This window comes from Staurois parvus, unplaced genomic scaffold (genome assembly GCF_062004578.1).
Source record: "Staurois parvus isolate SC_StPar_1 unplaced genomic scaffold, SC_StPar_1.0 ptg000145l, whole genome shotgun sequence".
Taxonomy (NCBI): domain Eukaryota; kingdom Metazoa; phylum Chordata; class Amphibia; order Anura; family Ranidae; genus Staurois; species Staurois parvus.
Genome location: NW_028317941.1, coordinates 17,670,737 through 17,689,535, shown reverse-complemented (window position 1 = coordinate 17,689,535; position 18,799 = coordinate 17,670,737). Strand labels below are relative to the sequence as shown.

General features: G+C 42.1%; 1 protein-coding gene across 5 annotated transcripts in view; it reads right to left on the bottom strand.

The window, feature by feature from the left end:
• The window catches only part of SYTL5 (synaptotagmin like 5), a 267,892-nt gene extending 249,592 nt beyond the window's left edge, over positions 1-18,300 (bottom strand). For all 5 annotated transcript variants that reach the window (XM_089673908.1, XM_089673903.1, XM_089673905.1 and 2 more), the window contains exon 1: positions 18,182-18,300. The gene's annotated coding sequence lies outside the window, so the exon portion shown is untranslated. The remainder of the gene's footprint in view (positions 1-18,181) is intronic.
• Between the last annotated feature and the right edge of the window lie 499 nt (positions 18,301-18,799).

Genomic DNA, 18,799 nt, shown 5'->3' with positions numbered 1-18,799 from the left:
CACTTCGCAATTTGTATTCTGTCATACAAGAATTATTGTAATTTCCTTAACTTCTTTATTTTTGATATGATACTAGCATGCAAAAAAAAAAAAAAGGATGATCAATTGTCCGATATTCTCATCGTGTGTACAGGGCTTTAAAGGGTTAGTTCACCTTTACCAAAAAACTGCCTATGCAGATAAGGGGTGTCTGTAAATAACAACTAACTGTGCAACTGTGACTAAAGTTGAACAATGCCCTTGCTATAGGTGTAGGCCATTTTCATACCTCTTGGAGCCTGACTTTGCTACATTTCATGCAGAAAGGATAGAAAGCAAATGGATGGCATCACCGAGAGTTGATGGATTGACCAGTAGAGGATTTTCAGGGAACATACTAGACCGGAAGTGACAAATACAGACAGAAATAAAAATGCTTCCTTCAGTAGAGTTGGGGAAGGTTAGAACCCCTGTTCCCTTTTTATATTCCCTGTCCTTGCTGTAGATTTTTCCTTACTTCTAGTCATTGTCAGAGGAACAGGAAGTGAAAGTAAATCTCCCTAAAGCTGGCCATAGATGATTCAAATATGGCCAGTTCAGCAAGGAATGGCCGAGATTAGAACCACGTATGGGCAGGATGAATGTACCAGTTTAGCAAGGATACAATCGATCAACTTGGATACAACTAGCCTGTCCGATTTTATAAGCTGTTATCACTAGCGGCTATTATAGTCACTAGTAGTAATCACTGTGTTCTCCCTTCATGGCCGGCTCCCCCCAACCAGGACACGATGGCTCTGCACAATGGCTCACAATGGCTCTGCTGGAGAGATTCCACCATCAACACCAACTGTATTCATGGGGGAATTGAGCAATTTTCTTTCCTGCAACCAAAGAAAATCGCTCCATCTATGGCTGGCTTTACAGGAACATGGATATCCGTCATACATGACATGAGTTCTAACCCTTCCATATTCTATCCAACCTGGAAATAAGCTTTAAGTGCTGCTTTAAACTTTTAAAATACATTTTCTTATTCAAATGAAATTCAGTATTTGTAAGAAGGCAATTATTGCTAATGTCACTATTATCTCTGGAGGTTCTTATACAGAGGATGAGTAAATGGTGAATTCTCTCTGCTCTGCACAGAGACGGATCACATGTGTACCATTTGTCATTTACTGAAGCCTCTCTAACACTGGTAGTTCATTTTCAGCACAAGAAGTCATTCAAATTAATTGATCTCTCACAAGAGAACACTAGAAGCTTCTGGAAACAGATGATACTTGGACTACAGGACGTTACATGATATAAAGAAAAAAAATCAATTAAAAAATCTCTTGAATGAAAGCAATAGTTATGCTATTGTGTTGAAAAACACAGAATATACTGAAATATGGAACAAGCTAGAAAAGGTTTAGCTCAGTGTGCTGTGCTGGGGGGTGCATGAGTGTGCCACAGCATCTTCAAAAATTCTATTAGCACCCCCATCAGCATTCACCTGGTTAGGCTCAGACTGTCTCATTGAGATTCAGTGGATTGACACTAGAAGATCCATTTCAGAGCCTCCTAGACTGTCTTGTCTCCACCTATTCCATTTTACAATGGGTCCGTGGCATGGAGCAGGGTGTCCCTTTTCAGGGCCGATGACAGACAGGCTGCTGAGCAGTGGCATTTCTTGCACCAGGGGACTACCTACAGTTGCATCAATTAAGGAAGTATCCGCTGTATATGGGACTTTAAAGGCAGCACCAATCAATGAGCCAAAACCAAAAAACATAAAATAAAAATTACCATAATTTTATTTCAATTCCATTTAAAAGACAATATAGTAACAATTATGTGATCATAATTGCATGTGGTTGCATACAGAGTCATACATATATTTTACAGTCAAGCATCCGACGCGTTTCGAGATCAATAGACTTCTCTTCTTCAGGGATACAATAGCTGACTATGATATATTATATAATAGGAACCATAATACATATGAACATCCTAAAAACACGTTTTTTACATGACTCTAGCTGCACAGAGGCTGTAGCAGTACAGGTGTGTTTGTGGGGGAGGTTACAGTCATGGAACCCATATTGGGGATGCAGTGGTGAAACAGTGGGGAGGAGGGGGTACAGTGGAGGAACAGATGTGCAGGAGAGGGTTTAGAAGTGAAACACATGTACAGGGGCACAGTAGTGAAAAAGTGGGCAGGAGGTACAGTGAGCTTGCAGCACAGCTACAGAACTGACCTCACTGTGCTCTCTTGCCTAGTGCGGTCAGTTTTTAATAGCAAAGCAGAGGGACTGGCAGGAACACCAGGGATTTCACACAAAGGAAGCAATACAAAGAGAACAAGATCATTTTTCCTACAAGTATAGTAGGCACATATCAGGAATATGAAATGTAGGGTTTACAAATTCTCTAACTCCTGTGCCCATGGGCAGACGTTTCATTATTTCCCACTAGCCAATCAAGGCAGCCAAAAACCCAGCCCCAGAAAAAGCAAAGGAGAAGATGTTAGCATCTGCGAGGAACTGAGGGGGTTAAGTATTTGCAGACTTTTTTTTCTGCTTTAAAGTGTATTTACAACCAAAATATTATTTGTTTTTTTTTTTTAATTATAATAGGGATTGTTTAAAACTCCTGTCAGGTTTTACTCCTATCCAAGGCTCTGTAAGACCCCGGTGTGACTTGGTATGCGATTTGCATGTCATGCGACTTGCAAGCTGCATGCCAAGTCGCACCCTATTGTCCACAATTACAGAGGACATATCGGTGTGGTTTTATCTTGGTCAGATTTCTAAAGTAGTACATCCACTACTTACGGTGCGATTTGCATAGACATCTGTGTCATATGTCTTGCAAATCGTACCTAAAATCGGCATGTCCCCCAACTTTGAAATCGTGCGACTTCACTGTAAGTTGCACGATTTTCAAAGTCGGGCTTGATATGATCGGGGTATAAGAGGGATTCCCCCTCCTTTTTCCGTTCTCAGGCTAATCTTTTACTAGACTAGAAGTGAGGGAAAATCCTAGAAACAGACAATGCAAAAAGTGGAGTTCCAGCCCCCGCCACCTCCCCCTCCAAAAAAAAAAATCAGCAGCTACAAACACTGTGGCTGCTCACTTTTAGTATTAGGGAACTTACCTGTCCATGCATCCAGTGGTATCCTCACCCCAAGCCGATTCTTCAATCAGCTGTCGAGTGCTGATTCTGCCATCTTAACTAAGGGAAACCAGCAGGGAAGCCTTGCAGCTTCACCTCCGGTCTCCTACTGTGCATGTGCAAAGTGCGCTGAGCTTTGTGAATGGGCCGCAGTCCTCTGGGATCTTGGAAGTGTCCCAGAGGGCTGCGGGGGGTGCCGAACTGAGCCGGAATTGGGAGTGAGTACCCGTCAAAACCAGATACCTGCTCCCAACTCCCTCCCAAAAGGTGCCAAATGTGGCAGCTGAGGTGGGGGGGGGGGGTGAGGAGGCAGAAAAGCCTCCACTTTAACTTAAAAAGAAAAAGCATTTTTACTTCTGTTGCTGTTACAGAAATTTCCCATCCTGAGGACAACCCTGTTACTAGACAGGAAGTCTATAGAATTATATCAAAGAAATAGAATTCTAGGATGCATTACTAGAGGGGTCACCAGCAGGAGGAAGGAGGTCCTGCTTCCCCTATAAAGATCTTTAGTTAGACCTCATTTAGAATACTGTGTCCAGTTCTGGAGACCTCCCTTACAAAAAGATATTGAGAAGATAGAACAAGTCCAGAGACGGGTAACAAAAAGGTCTGGGGGATAAAACATATCAACAGCGACTTCAGGAACTTAAGGGAAAAGGGAGACATGATTGAAACCTTTAAATACATCAAGAGGGTAAATAAGGTTCAGGAGGGCAGTATTTTAAACATAAAACCAAAATCAAAAACACGGGGACATGACCTTAAACTAACTGAAGGAAAGTTCAAAACTAACCTTAGAAAGTACTATTTCACTGAAAGAGTAGTTGATGCTTGGAATAAATTTCTAGCAGAGGTAGTGAGCCAGTCAACAGTAAATAGCTTCAAATATGCTTTGGACAAGCATAGATCTAAACTTAGACAAAAAAGCTAGCAAAAAAAACCCCAAAAACAAAAAAAACACACCAGAAAAACCAAAAACAAAAAAAAAACAACCCCCCCCCCCAATAAAAACAAAAAAAAACAACTAAATACGCACAAAAAAATGGGCAGACTCGATGGACCACTGGGTCTTTTTCTGCGATCACTGTTTCATGTTTCTAAGTGACAGCAGTAAAATCTGACAGTTCTAATCCTTCCTCACTCTATCTAAAACTATAAATAAAAAATGTTATAAGAATTTGCAAACTGGAATCTACAGATTTTCATTTGAGGACACAGCTATTGAGAAGGAATTCTGTACACCAGCTTTTATTATATAACATGCTTCCTATGCAATGCTGTGTTTGCTGAGCACTATCTGACAGCTTAAATTGTTTATTTACCCATTTGCTGCCCACCCACAGTACATTTACTGCAAGCGGGTGGCATGGCGAGGCACCCATATATCACGGTGAACTTCCTACTTTTTCGCTGAATGTTCACTGAAACCTGCTTATCGGCTGTAGCTAATCACAGCACAGAATTCTGTTCACAGACACACAGAACTGTGTGTACACAGAACAGCGATTTGGCTGTTTCTTCTCCCTGAAAACCGTGAAGAAAACACAGCCATTGCTGTGAGTAAAAGCAGCACACATTACACATGACACCGCTTCCCAGCCAATGTCATTAGTACAGTGTACAGTATTATCCAGGGGCGTATTTACCACAAGGCAAACAAGGCATTTGCCTAGGGCGGCATTTTTCAGGGGGGCAGCGGCATTTTTCAGGGGGGCAGTGCCGCCCCCTGAAACAAGGTATGGAAGAAGGGACATACGCAGCATGGGGACCAGGTGGGATCTGAGAGAGGCTGCGGGTTGCTTGATGGTGTATGCAGAGCCTGACTCTTGTTCCCGGGGATGTCCGGAGCTGTGAAGGTGAGTGTCTCCTCTCTCACCGGGATGGGGGTGGGGTTGCCAGTGTATGGGATGGCAGTGGTAGTGGAAGGCTCTCGCAGGTGGGGGCTGGGGTGTTGGTCAATGTCAGGCTCTGTTCGTGGGGGAGGGGGGGGGGTTGGTCAGTGTCTCTCCGTGGGGGGGAATGATTTTTGTGTTGCCTAGGGCAGCACGAAACCTAAATACACTACTGGTATTATCACCGATCACTGTATTATTGTCACTAGCGATGTGAGTGTCAGTTAGTGTCCCTCCCAGCCAGTATCAGTTAGTGCCAGACCCAGCGGTATCCTCCCCCCGAGCCGATTCTTCAATCGGCTGTTGGGTGCTGATGTCGCCATCTTGACGAAGGGAAATTGGCCACACTATCACAATAACACTATAATTTGATGATCTCCAACATTACTAGTAAAGTGTCTGTATAGATCAGTATCTTGATCACGCTCAGAACAATACTAGTGTCCTCAATAGTATAGTGTCCCAAAACACGCAGTTTGGTTTTTACCAAAGACATGTAGCAAAATACATTTCGGCCTAAAGTTATGAAGAAATTTGATGTTATTGGATATGTTTTATAACAGAAAGTATTGGTTTTTTTTCAATTTTCTGTATTTTTTCATTTCTATAATAATAATAATAATAATAATAAAAAAAAAAAAGAGTGGTGATTACATACCACCAACTGAAAGCTCTATTTGTGTGAATAAAATGTATATAAATTTCATCTGGGTACAGTACTGCATGAGCAAGCAACTGCCAGTTAACGTAGAACAGTGCTGAATAGCAAAAAATGCCGTGGTCATGAAGGAGGTAAAACCTTCCAGAGGTCAAGTGGTTAAAGATATGGGAGATACAGGGGCGGACTGACAACTCATGGGCCCCCCCGGGCAATAGGGGATCATGGGGCCCCTGTGTCCTTGCCTAAACTCAAAAAAGCCTATGAAAAAGGTACCAGGGGCATCTCATGGGGCCCCCTACTGACCCCGGGCCCTCGGGCAGTGCCCTAGTTTCCAAATGGTCAGTCCACCCCTGGGGAGATACCATTTGAGGGAAGTTGTTAGTCTCATTACTCCACAGCAGGCAAAACCAGTGGGGAAACTCATCCTGTGCATACATACCAGCAGATGACATATTAAAGTGACCCATGTCATTGCTCTTGCTATCCAATTTACTATTACCTGTGCATAGAAGCAGTTATATGCTTTTTTAACTGTTCCCATTTTCATATTTGTGCTTTCCAGCAATCCCTGGATATCAGCTGTAAATTATCTGTAAAAATATTACTTTACCTTCACTGCCAAAACATCCTGTGGGAAAGAATGACATTGGTGTCCGTTTATGACACAGAGAATAGCTGCGATTCAACGGATCTCAGCTATTCTCTGGTCATTCACAGTTTATGACACTCAGGAGATCATGTCAGCCCTTCTCTGGAGATCTGTGTTCTCCCTCCAGATTCTCCAGCCCAGAGCTGGAGAATCAGAGGGACCGAAAACTAAGCAGAGATAATTTACCTCTGCTTAGTAAACTGATCTTTTACTGTAATCTCGAGAGATTATAGTAAAATGAGCCGTTTTTCAGAGTTTGTAGACCGTTCTCCAGCGTTTGGAGACCGTTCTCCCTTCGTTCGGAGAACTGCTTCATAAACTGCATTCACAGGAGAACTGTGTTCTCCGAGAATGCCGGGGAACTGAGCAGCGATCTATTACCGCTGGTCCATAAACGGACACCATTGTTGCTACTTTCTTGATTGACTTATTATTTTTTTCAGTGGCTGATCTCAGCAAATCAGAGTGTCTGCAGCTGCTATCTAGGAACTGTTAGAGAGCTGTGCCATTCGATAGATATCAATAAAAAGACTGCAACAGTCTCCATGCGAGATAGGCATGGGTCACAGAGTTGGACATTTATAACCTCCAACATTGCCAAAACCTTGAAAACAGAAAAGAAAGCTAATACAATGAAAGTAGATATTAATCTACTACTGTTTTTTTTTTACAATGCCTCACTCACACTGTTACATTTCCTATCCGGTTTGAAAAATGAATGCTCCATTAATTAATTTATCTACAACGAATTTCAGTAGCCAGTTTGCTGGTATACTCCAGCACTGCCAATCTAGTTCTAGGTTAAGACTACAGAGAATTAAAACATTTGCATGAAAGAAAGAAAGAAAGGTTAAACATACTGTATTAGCAATCAAGTTGGTATATCAATATGACATTTACAATATATAAAGGGATGCAGGTTTGAAAATTTAGGACCTTTAGCATTGCCAAAAGCTATTAGACAGTTCCAAAGACAACACCTAAGTGATACTTAATGCTTCAGTATATCTCAACTCTGCCAACTATAGCTCTAGGTTTAGGTTCAGGAGCATTAAATGCTTTCTATGAAAGAAATACAAAGTTTAAAGTTGAATAAAATTCAAAAAGTGAAGATCTACTATGTTATAGGGAACATCTAGAAACAGTAGCCCCACAAAATTACCTTTTTCTTGATTTCTTGCTTACACTTCCTTACATTTCCTGCCTTTGACTGCTAGTCTCAGATTTGGAGTGAGAATTGGTAATGTGACCACTGTGCTGCTCGCTGTTCTCCTTGCTGGAGGCTCTGACATGAGGAAAGAAAAGCCCTGCCTCTACCAAGATGGCCACCTCCACAAAGAGACCCTGTGTAGAATTAGGCATTGTGAGTCAGTAATGAAGAAAAGATTAGCTGCAGGAAGACCACATGTAATACTGGTGATTAGACCTTTGCTTCTGCCTGCCTTTTTTTGTGCAAGGCTTCCAGTTTCTATATATCTGGAATATTAATGTGGCTTCAAAATCAATAATACATTTAACCACTTCTCATCCAGCAACATACTGGCACGTCACTGAATGGGAAGGGTGATATCTGCAGCTACATCGATGAATGAGATATCATTTTTTTTCAGGGGGCATTTCCCTTCGCTGTAAATGTAATCTTAGCTATAGAGCTGCTAGATTACTTTTACAGCCATTGGAAGGTGGTCCGCCCCCTCCTGCCACCGCCTTTACCGTGCTCCCCCAAGCGGTTGGAGAACCCGGTAAGGATACCACTAGCTTCATTCACTTCCCCAAACACAGTGAGAGGAACTAATCTTGTCCCTCCCATTGTGAGACATCAGAAAATGGAAGCAACAAGGATTTTGTCATGTCCGGTTTCAGTTCCTTTACCTACAAGCCGTTACTGGCTTATGAAGCAGCAGATCAAACCAATCTCAGTTTGATTTTCTGCTTTGGAGGCCAGAGGAGAGCTCTGGGGTTTCATAGACACCGATCTCTCCATAAAGAGGACCTATCATGGCCCATGTAGTTCATGCCGTGTGCTAGCAATAAAATAGATTAAATAAATAAATAAAAGTACAGTGTACAAATAATAAAAAAAAAATTCAACAAATAGTAAAATAAAACATTTTAAAGCGCCCCTGCCCCCCCTGCTCGCGTGCAAAAGTGAATCCCTCACGCATATGTAAACGGTATGAGGTATCATCACGAATGTCAAAGTGAGAGTAAAAATCCTAGCTCCAGATCTTCTGTGTAACTCTAAATGATAACCTGTACAGGCTTTTAAAAACTTTGCCTATGGAGATTTTTAGGTACCGTAGTTTAGTGCCTTTCCACAAGCGTATGCAATTTTAAAACTTGACTTGTTTGGTATCTATTTATTCGGTGTAATATCATCTTTTATATTTTACCAATAGATTTGGTATTATATTTGTGTCTTTGTGCATGTAAATTCATTAAAGTGTATTTTTTCCAAAACATTTCCATTTGAATAATCTCTGCGCAAATATAGCGTGACATAAAAATATTCAACATCCACCATTTTTTTCTCTAGGGACTCTGGTTAATAATATATAATCTTTGGGGGTTTTAAGTAGCTTTCTAGCAAAAAAAAAAATAAAAAAATGTTTGTTTACATGTAGGAGAGGAATGTCAGAATTGACCATGACTGGAAGGTGTTAAAATAGACAAAATATGCAATTACAAAATGTAAAAAGTCGATCAGTGCAATTCCTATTCCTTTCTGTACAGGGTATTAGACTTCTCAACTTGCTGTGTGTTCTGTGGCCAATGTTTGAATAAACCTCTGGCCAGTATTTAAGTTCTACAGTTGTAGCTTTTGTTGGCTGTTTGAAAAGGGTGGTTACCAAATGTATATTCAACATACCATATCTTTTACATTGACTATATTCACAGTTAACATTATGGAGCACATCACTTTTCTGCAACTACACCCCAACACAAACTCGTCACAATAGAAAAGATAAGACTGCAAACAGCACAGGGTACAGGACATCACTGGATTTCTAGGAGGATCAACAAACATTCTTTAACTTATCTAACACATATAACAAAGCATTGTCAATTGTATATTTAACATAGGCTAAGTTCACAATAGGGCAGTCTCTGAAATGTGATCTGTGGTGTATAGCTTTTCTACAGACTGATATTCTGTTATTTTCTACAGACTGAGATTCCAGGCACTCAGGAAGTGATCTTGCCACCTCCTGAATGGCTGTTTTTTAATTGTATTTCACTTGCTAAACAGCCATTTAAGTGAGACTAAGAAGTCCCAACTGTGGCCACAGTAATTGGTTACTGGTTGTGGTGCAGTCCCATGGACCTGCATGCGCGACTTTGACAGCTTGTGCTGCCTTTTAACTCAACAAACCCTATAAAATTTGCCATGGCATGTGTACAACCTTCCCCAGCTTTCATATTAGGTTTTAGATGGATGGTCAGGGGAGTGGTAAAATGTGACTCAATCACCTGTTTTTACTGCCCCCTGGCTTCCCATGTGAAAGAGACCTAAAATGAAGCAACTAAGAGAAGTTCATTATTAGGATTAACATAGCAAAGATGGAAATAGTTAACATTTCTATCAGCATTATATTTCTGTGACTCCATTGGGGAGAACTAGCTTCACTTCCTGCCCCTGTGACACTCATACAAGAAATAAAGGGAACGTCAGCAGGACAGGAAGACATGAACAACAATAAAAACATTCTAGAGACTTTAACCTCTCCTCCCTCTATTTAAAATTTATTTTTCTTTTTGTAGTGAGAGATTTCTCATCAGTTCTTGTACTCACAGGAAATAAAATGACCTCTCTCCAACTGAGATGCAGACGGCAATTTAAAGCTGTCAGAGGATCTAACCCTTTCCCACTCAATGTATATTAAAATAATAATTAAAAAAAATTTGGCTGAAGTTTGGCTTTAAGACCACATTCATAGAGTTGTGAATAATAATTTACAGTATACCCTGAATGGTCTTTCACTGTAAATTATGTGTTCCAAGGTTCAGTTTTGGAACCATTGCTTTTCAACATTTTTTTGTGTTTACAAGTGATAAAAGCTATTTAGTGGCACCAACAAATGCAAATATAAAATAAAGGGTGGTGGTGAAGGGGGGGGGTTTAAACTGGGTGACCCAATGATAGAGGAGGATACCCATTATCCTAGTATCAAATATCATACAAGTATCATAAAAAAGTGCATTTTGACTTGAATATCTAGTAAGGTCTGTCATCTCTATGACCAGTCCAGAAGGAATGGATGCAGAAGGAATTATCGAGAATGGGTAGGGATACAGCTGAGCTACAACATAATCATAAACCTGAATGTGCTGTGGGGTGTAGGATTACACAAAAAGCCCATAGGTCCAAAAATATCAGTGGCAGTTACTCAATTAGAATAAAGTGATCTCTGTAATATATAAAGGAAACAGCAGAGGGCGGTGACTAAGTGTAGTATATAGGAAACGACAAGTGGCAACTCACAAGGTGAATGTTGAGCCTCAGTTTGTCTTCAGAAGCTAGCAGATGCCACTGTCAGGAGCTGTGTAGAACACCAAAAATGAAACTGGAAATCCTGGAGCTCATTGATTGCACAAGACTAGAAGTGTTGTCACACCTGGGAGGGTCACAACGTGGAGAGTGTGGCTGCATGTTTTGGAGTGTAACCACTCATTTTTGAAGCTTCTTGAGCTTCCTGGCTTCTGAAGACACAATGAGGATCAACAGCTAACCGCACTGGGCGGATGACATGCTCTTATCCTTATGCAGCTTGTGAGTTACCATTTGTTATTTTTAATAAGGTCTTTTCCAATATGCTGCTAACCCTCCCTCTCTATCCTTCTCTTTGAGACCCACTGCATCCGGCTATTCTCTCCAACCTCTCTGAGGATTGCAGCGATCTATCGGCCTCCTGGACCCGTGTCCCGCTTTCTTGACGACTTTGCCGCCTGGCTACCCTTCGTTCTCTCTTCTGAGCTACCCACTATTATTCTTGGAGACTTCAACATCCCTATCAACATCAATAACCCAGCTACATCCCAACTCTTCCACATAACTTCTTCTTTTGCACTAGCACAGTGCATACAGTCCTCCACTCACTCTGACGGGAACACTCTTGACCTTGTCTTCTCTCACCTTTGCACTCCCTGCAACCTCACAAACACCCCCTTTCCTCTCTCCAATCACAACCTCATCACCTTCTCCGTCTCCTTGTCCTCAAACACCTATCTCTCCAAATGGCAAACAATTACCAGCAGAAACCTCCGGAACTGAAACCCTGCTCCCTTCCACTCTGCAACTGACCAACTTTACGACAGCATCCATCCCCTGTCCTGCCCTGGCCTAGCCACTACTGTCTACAACTCGCTTTCAGCTGTTCTAGACTCGCTCGCACCCCCAACAACACAAAGCATTAGGCCCTGACCGCTACAATCCTGGCAGACCGACCACACCAGAAACCTCAAACGACAAAGTCATGCGCTGGAACGACTATGGCATAAAACCAAATCCCAACAAGCGTTCACCCGCTATAAATCTGCCTTCTTAATGTACACTTCCTCCCTTCACACTGCCAAACAAGCCTACTTTATTACCCTCATTAATATCTTCTCCTCCAGTCCCCGCCGGCTCTTCTCCACTTTTAACTCTCTACTTTCTCCGCCTCCACCTCCACCCAGTACCTCACTTACCGCCCACGAGATTGCTAACCACTTCAAAAACAAGATTGATGCAATTCGTAGGGACTTCACCACTGCTCAGACACCCACCCCACTTAGCACTCCTCACACAATAACCCCCTCAACACTTTGTTCCCTTGACCTCACTACCACCGAAGAGGTCACTAAGATTTTCTCCGAAGCCCGCCTCACCACCTGCCCCCTGGACCCTGTCCCCTCACAACTCCTGCGGTCCCCCTCCTCTTCCATCCTATGCTCCCTCACTCACATCTTCAATCTTTTCCTCTCCACCGGTACTTCCCCTCACCTCTAAAGCATGCGCACATCACTCCCATACTTAAGAAACCCTCCCTGGACCCCACCGACCTGAACAACTTAAGACCCATCTCCCTACTGCCATTTACCTCTAAACTCCTAGAACGCTTAGTCTACAATCGCCTGAGCTCCCATCTCACCGACAACACCCTTCTCGACCCTTTACAGTCCGGCTTCCGCTCCCTACTCTCCACTGAAACTGCCCTACTTAAACTCACCAATGACCTACTAACCTCCAAAACCAATGGCCACTATACTATACTCCTACTACTTGACCTCTCTGTGGATTTTGACACGGTTGACCACCCCCTCCTCCTCAAAAAACTGCACTCTCTTGGCCTCAGAGACTCCGCTCTCTCCTGGTTCTCCTCCTATCTATTGCAGCGCTCCTTCAGTGTTACCTATAACGCTGCCACCTCCCCTTCACTCCCTCTCTCTGTTGGAGTCCCTCAAGGTTCTGTCCTCGAACCCCTCCTCTTCTCCATCTACACCTCCTCCCTTGGTCAATTGATAAACTCCCATGGTTTCAACTACCATCTCTATGCCAACGACACACAAATCTATCTCTCTACCCCTCACCTCACTCCCTTAGTCTCCAATCGCATCACCAGCCTACTAAGTGACATATTGGACTGGATGTCACTCCACTTCCTCAAACTCAACCTTTCCAAAACTAAGCTCCTAGTATTCCCCCCAGCCCGTGCCCCCCCCCCCCGACTTTTCCATCAAGATCAACAATACTATCATCAGTCCCACCCCTCACGCCAGGGTACTAGGTGTAATCCTAGACTCCAATCTGTCCTTTCAGCCCCAGGTCCAACCGCTGACAAACTCATGTAGACTTCACCTCCTCAACATCTCCAAGATATGACCGTTCCTAACCTCGGAAACCACTAAGCAACTCATTCACTCCCTTATTATATCACGCCTTGACTACTGTAACTCCCTTCTCACTGGCCTACCTCATCGCAGGCTATCCCCACTCCAGTCCATCATGAATGCTGCTGCCAGACTCATTCACCTTACTAATCGCTCTGTATATGCCACCCCTCTCTGCCTATCCCTCCACTGGCTTCCAATTGCCCAACAAAAAAAATTCAAAACACTAACACTGATGTATAAAGCCGTTCATAACACTGCCCCTAATTACATCACCGACCTTGTCTCTAAATACCACCCAAACCGTACTCTCCGCTCCTCGCAAGACCTCCTACTCTCTAGCTCCCTTGTCTCCTCCTCCCATGCTCGTCTCCAGGATTTCTCAAGGGCTTCACCCATCCTCTGGAACTCCCTACCCCAATCTATCAGGCTACCGCCTACTCTGCTCACCTTTAGGCGCACTCTGAAAACCCATCTCTTCAGGGAAGCCTACCCCGACTCCAGCTAAATACTGGTATCCTCTACTCTTCCTACCACTCCATCCCCCACAGCTAATTACCTCTTGTACCACTATCCCCTCCCTCCTAGATTGTAAGCTCCAAGGAGCAGGGCCCTCTATTCCATTTTGTATTGAACTGTATTGTTACTGTACTGTCTCCCTCCATAATGTAAAGCGCTGAGCAAACTGTCGGCGCTATATAAGTCCTGTATAATAATAATAATAATTTGATGCCCGCTACTGTTTTCTTTTTAGGAAGAAATGGATGGAATCTGACATCACAAAAAGTGCATTTGGAACTGAATATCTAGCAAAGTCTATCAATTCTACGGATGGTCAAAAAGGAATGTACAGAATGTGATAATATCAGAAAAAGTGCATTTGGACTTTAATATCTAGTAAGATCTATCATCTCCATGAATGGTTAGGAAGGAGTGGATGGAATATGATATCATAAAAAAGTACATTTTGACCTGAATATTGAGTAAGATTTATCATCGCTATCGATGGTCAAAAAAGAATGGATAGAATGTGATAATATCAGAAAAAAGCACATTTTTACCTTAATATCTACTCCATCTAGGTCTATCATCTCCATGAATAGTCAGAATGGAATGGATGGAATCTGATATAAAAACAAAAGCGCACTTTGACCTGAATATGTAGTTAGGGCTATCATCTTGGACAGAAAGGAATGGATAAAAAGTCATAATATCAGAAAAGGGCACATTTTGGCTTGTATATCTAGCAAGGTCTATCATCTCTTTGGATGGTTAGGAAGGAGTGAATGGAATGTGATATCATGAAAAGTGCATATTGATCCAAGTGAAAATCCTAGTGAGGTCTATCATCTCTGGTGAGTTCAATACGGCACAAAAGTTTCTCTGATCAAGGAGGTGGAAGTCAGTAAGGAAGACGCTCATATTGCAGTCAGAAGTGATGTTTCAATCCATGGATACCTAGTAACATTCCCAATGGTTTTCACAGAAAACAGAGGATTTGAAGATTTGAATAGTTGGCAATAAGGGTTCATTCACACAGAAATCTATGGCCATTTTCCATGTCTAGCATAAATTTCCCAACGCTTGAGAGGAGCCTGGCATACAAATGAATGGCTGTACATGGTCATACTCCTTTAAAACGTAATGCTTCTTTGAATCCACGTTTACCTGCTCAGATGTATTTCTAAAATGCCAAGCTTCCACTTTTGGGAAATATGAAGGATGCACCTGCAACTCCCCAGACGTATGAAAGCATGAAATTTAGACTAGGCATATAAAATTTTAGTTTCCATGTGCATGAGTTTTTTGGACTTTTATTTGCTATTGGCTATTTATTATTTGTGTTTTTTATATGAAGGTACGAATATATGTTTGGCTATATAAGGGCAACATATGTATCAAAAATGTTTTTTTATAGATGATAGCTTTTATTGAATTAATGTGACTGTGGTTGTTGTTAGGTATAATACACCAAGCCCCAGGCTTGTGCCGAACCTTATCTACTCTGTCCTGCCCCAAGACATTCCTATTTGCCCATCACTATAATGGGCTGTTTTGCTTACTAAAGACTAGATTTTCTTTTGTTCAGCCCACAGGTTGATTACTTACCTCATCCATCATACTTACCTCATTCCTGACTATGGAGAATTTCCTTTATCTATGTGACTAGTCCAGCGCTGAGTCCTCCCTAAGGCATGTTGTGTCCATGTCAGTATTCATCTCCTCACATACAATACAGGGTCAATAGCCTTGTACTGTATGTATGCCTGGAGCTTTAGAAAGATGAGAAAAGCACTGGAGCGAAGGATAAGTAGGTAACACACCTAATGCCTGCACCCCTAGAGTAAACAAGAATTTATCCCTTGCAGTATGGAGGAGCCCACTGCAAAGATAGTGTGTGTCTTATTCCCAGAGTTTAGCTTTAGGTTATATAACCCTAAGGAGCCATTTGAAGCCCACTGCACCTTCAAAAACCACCAAAATCACCTTAATTTCATCATCTCCACTAAATCCAATAGATTTAGAAAATTGCAAAATGGAAAAATCTTGCCAAAACCTCATGGCATTTCACTAAATTGAAAATTCTCATATTGGGCCATCTGCAGCTTCCACCAAAAACTGAATTACTATTATACAGGACTTATATTGTGCCACATGTTTGTGCAGCACTTTACAATCCAAAGGGAGACAGTACAGTTACAATACAATAAAATACAAGAGGCTAAAAGGGCTTTGCTCACAAGAGTTTACAATCTAATAGGATGGGGAAAGTGGTACAAAAAGTGATAACTATGGGTGATGAGCTGATGGAATAGATACAAGTTCAGTTAGTTGCAGGTGTGATAGGCTTCCTTGAAGAGATGAGTTTTCAGGGATCGCCTAAAAGTAGGCAGAGTGGGAGAAATCTGGATAGACTGATAAACTTTTGGATGTCTGACCCTACTTACAATGATTTTAGTGGCACAGTTTAGATACTGAAAACTAGCAGTGTAGTTATAACCTGAACATGTAAAAATTGGAAACCCTAACAGCCATTTTCAGCCAGGAATCCATGGAACTCTAGGGAACTTTCAGAGGTTGTCAGGGGTTCCTTAAGCTGTGGCGGATTCACCTTCTATGTGATGGTGCTTGCACGGTTTTGTGGCCAATGCCAATTGGCATGAGACCAATTATCTTTTCAGATTTCTGCAAGGTTGGCATTCTCACCACCACCATTTGCCATTGGCTTCCAATAAAATGGTTTTGGTAAAGGGTTCCAAAAGACCTGAAAACTATTTTATGGGTTGCTCTGGGCTAAGGAGGTTGAGCAAGGCTGCCCTAACAGATAGTTCTGCAGTAGTCCTTGACATGGAAGATCTATTTGCTTATAGAAGACAATTTTTTTCACAATGACGAGTCACCAAACTGACAAACCACTGACAAATCCGGAAACTGACCACAATTCCCGACAAGACAAACTTTGATATCAGCAGAACCTCCACCAACTTAATGTGCAATCAATATGACAAATGATGATTTACAAGCCAGTGGTCACTGCTCACTCATTAGGCTTGCCATGAATTGATGGAAGATCTATTTGCTTATAGAAAATTTTGTTTGCAATAACAAGACACCGAACTGGCAAACCACTGACAAAACTGGAAACTGACCACACATCCCAACAAGACAAACTTTTATATCATCAGCAGAATCTCCACCAACTTAATGTGCAATCAATATGACAAATGATGATTTACAAGCCAGTGGTCACTGCTCACTCATTAGGCTTGCCATGGATTGATGGAAGATCTATTTGCTTATAGAACACAATTTTTTTCGCAATGACAAGACACCGAACCGGCAAACAACTGACAAAACCGGAAACTGACCACACATCCCAACAAGACAAACTTTCATATCATCAGCAGAATCTCCACCAACTTAATGTGCAATCAATATGACAAATGATGATTTACAAGCCAGTGGTCACTGCTCACTCATTAGGCTTGCCATGGATTGATGGAAGATCTATTTGCTTATAGAAGACAATTTTTTTTGCAATGACAAGACACCGAACCGGCAAACCACTGACAAAACTGGAAACTGACCACACATCCCAACAAGACAAACTTTTATATCATCAGCAGAATCTCCACCAACTTAATGTGCAATCAATATGACAAATGATGATTTACAAGCCAGTGGTCACTGCTCACTCATTAGGCTTGCCATGGATTGATGGAAGATCTATTTGCTTATAGAAGACAATTTTTTTTGCAATGACAAGACACCAAACCGGCAAACCACTGACAAAACTGGAAACTGACCACACATCCCAACAAGACAAACTTTTATATCATCAGCAGAATCTCCACCAACTTAATGTGCAATCAATATGACAAATGATGATTTACAAGCCAGTGGTCACTGCTCACTCATTAGGCTTGCCATGGATTGATGGAAGATCTATTTGCTTATAGAAGACTATTTTTTTTCGCAATGACAAGACACCGAACCGGCAAACCACTGACAAATCCGGAAACTGACCACACATCCCAAAAAGACAAACTTTCATATCATCAGCAGAATCTCCACCAACTTAATGTGCAATCAATATGACAAATGATGATTTACAAGCCAGTGGTCACTGCTCACTCATTAGGCTTGCCATGGATTGATGTCAGAGAGAGAGAAGACAAAGAAGAGGTCTCCACCTGCCCATGACACTGACCTGGCTGCCAATCCATCTCAGTTTGACAGATGTGTGGATCTAGAAAGGCAGTGATCTAGGGGCAGAGGAAAGGGGAGATCCTGATTTCTTCTGTGCAGTGACATATACAGTGATGGCACAGAATAAACCTCTACTTATCAGGTTAGGGTCAGGGCTCCCAGGCACAGGACCCATAAAAGAACTGCAAGCAGATCAGAAGCATGGTGTTCTCATAGGATATCTAGCAGTGATAAGTGCATAGGCGAGCACTTACCTGTCAGAGGACAGCTGAGCACACAGGATCCCCCTTAGTTTATCAGTGTGTGCGCATCCCTGCTCGTCCAGCTGATGTACTGCAGCCAGAGAGGGGAACCGAGACCCCGTGATCAGCCCGAGCCGAAGACGTCATAGGGCTTCGCTGCTTCAGCCTTCTACTCGGCTAAAGCCAGCTCCTTGCGCCATCTAATGGCAGCTTTGGTGAACAGCAGCATAGACTTCAGATTTTTTTTTTTTTTAGATATGTACAGTGGGGAAAATAATTAGTTGATCCCCTGCAGATTTTGTAAGTTTTCCCACTTACAAAGAAATGAAGAGTCTATAATTTTTATCATAGGTGTATTTTAAATGATAGAGACAGAATCTCAATCAAAAATCCAGAAAAAACACATGATACAAATGTTATAAATTGAGTTGCAGTTCAGTGCGTAAAATAAGTATTTGATCCGCAAGCAAAACATGACTTAGTACTTGGTGGAGAAACCCTTGTTGGTAAGCATAGAGGTAAGAGGTTTCCTGTAGTTGGTTACCAGGTTTGCACACATCTCAGGAGGGATCTTGGTCCACTCTTCTTTACAGATCTTCTCTAATTCCTTAAGGTTTCTTGGCTGTCACT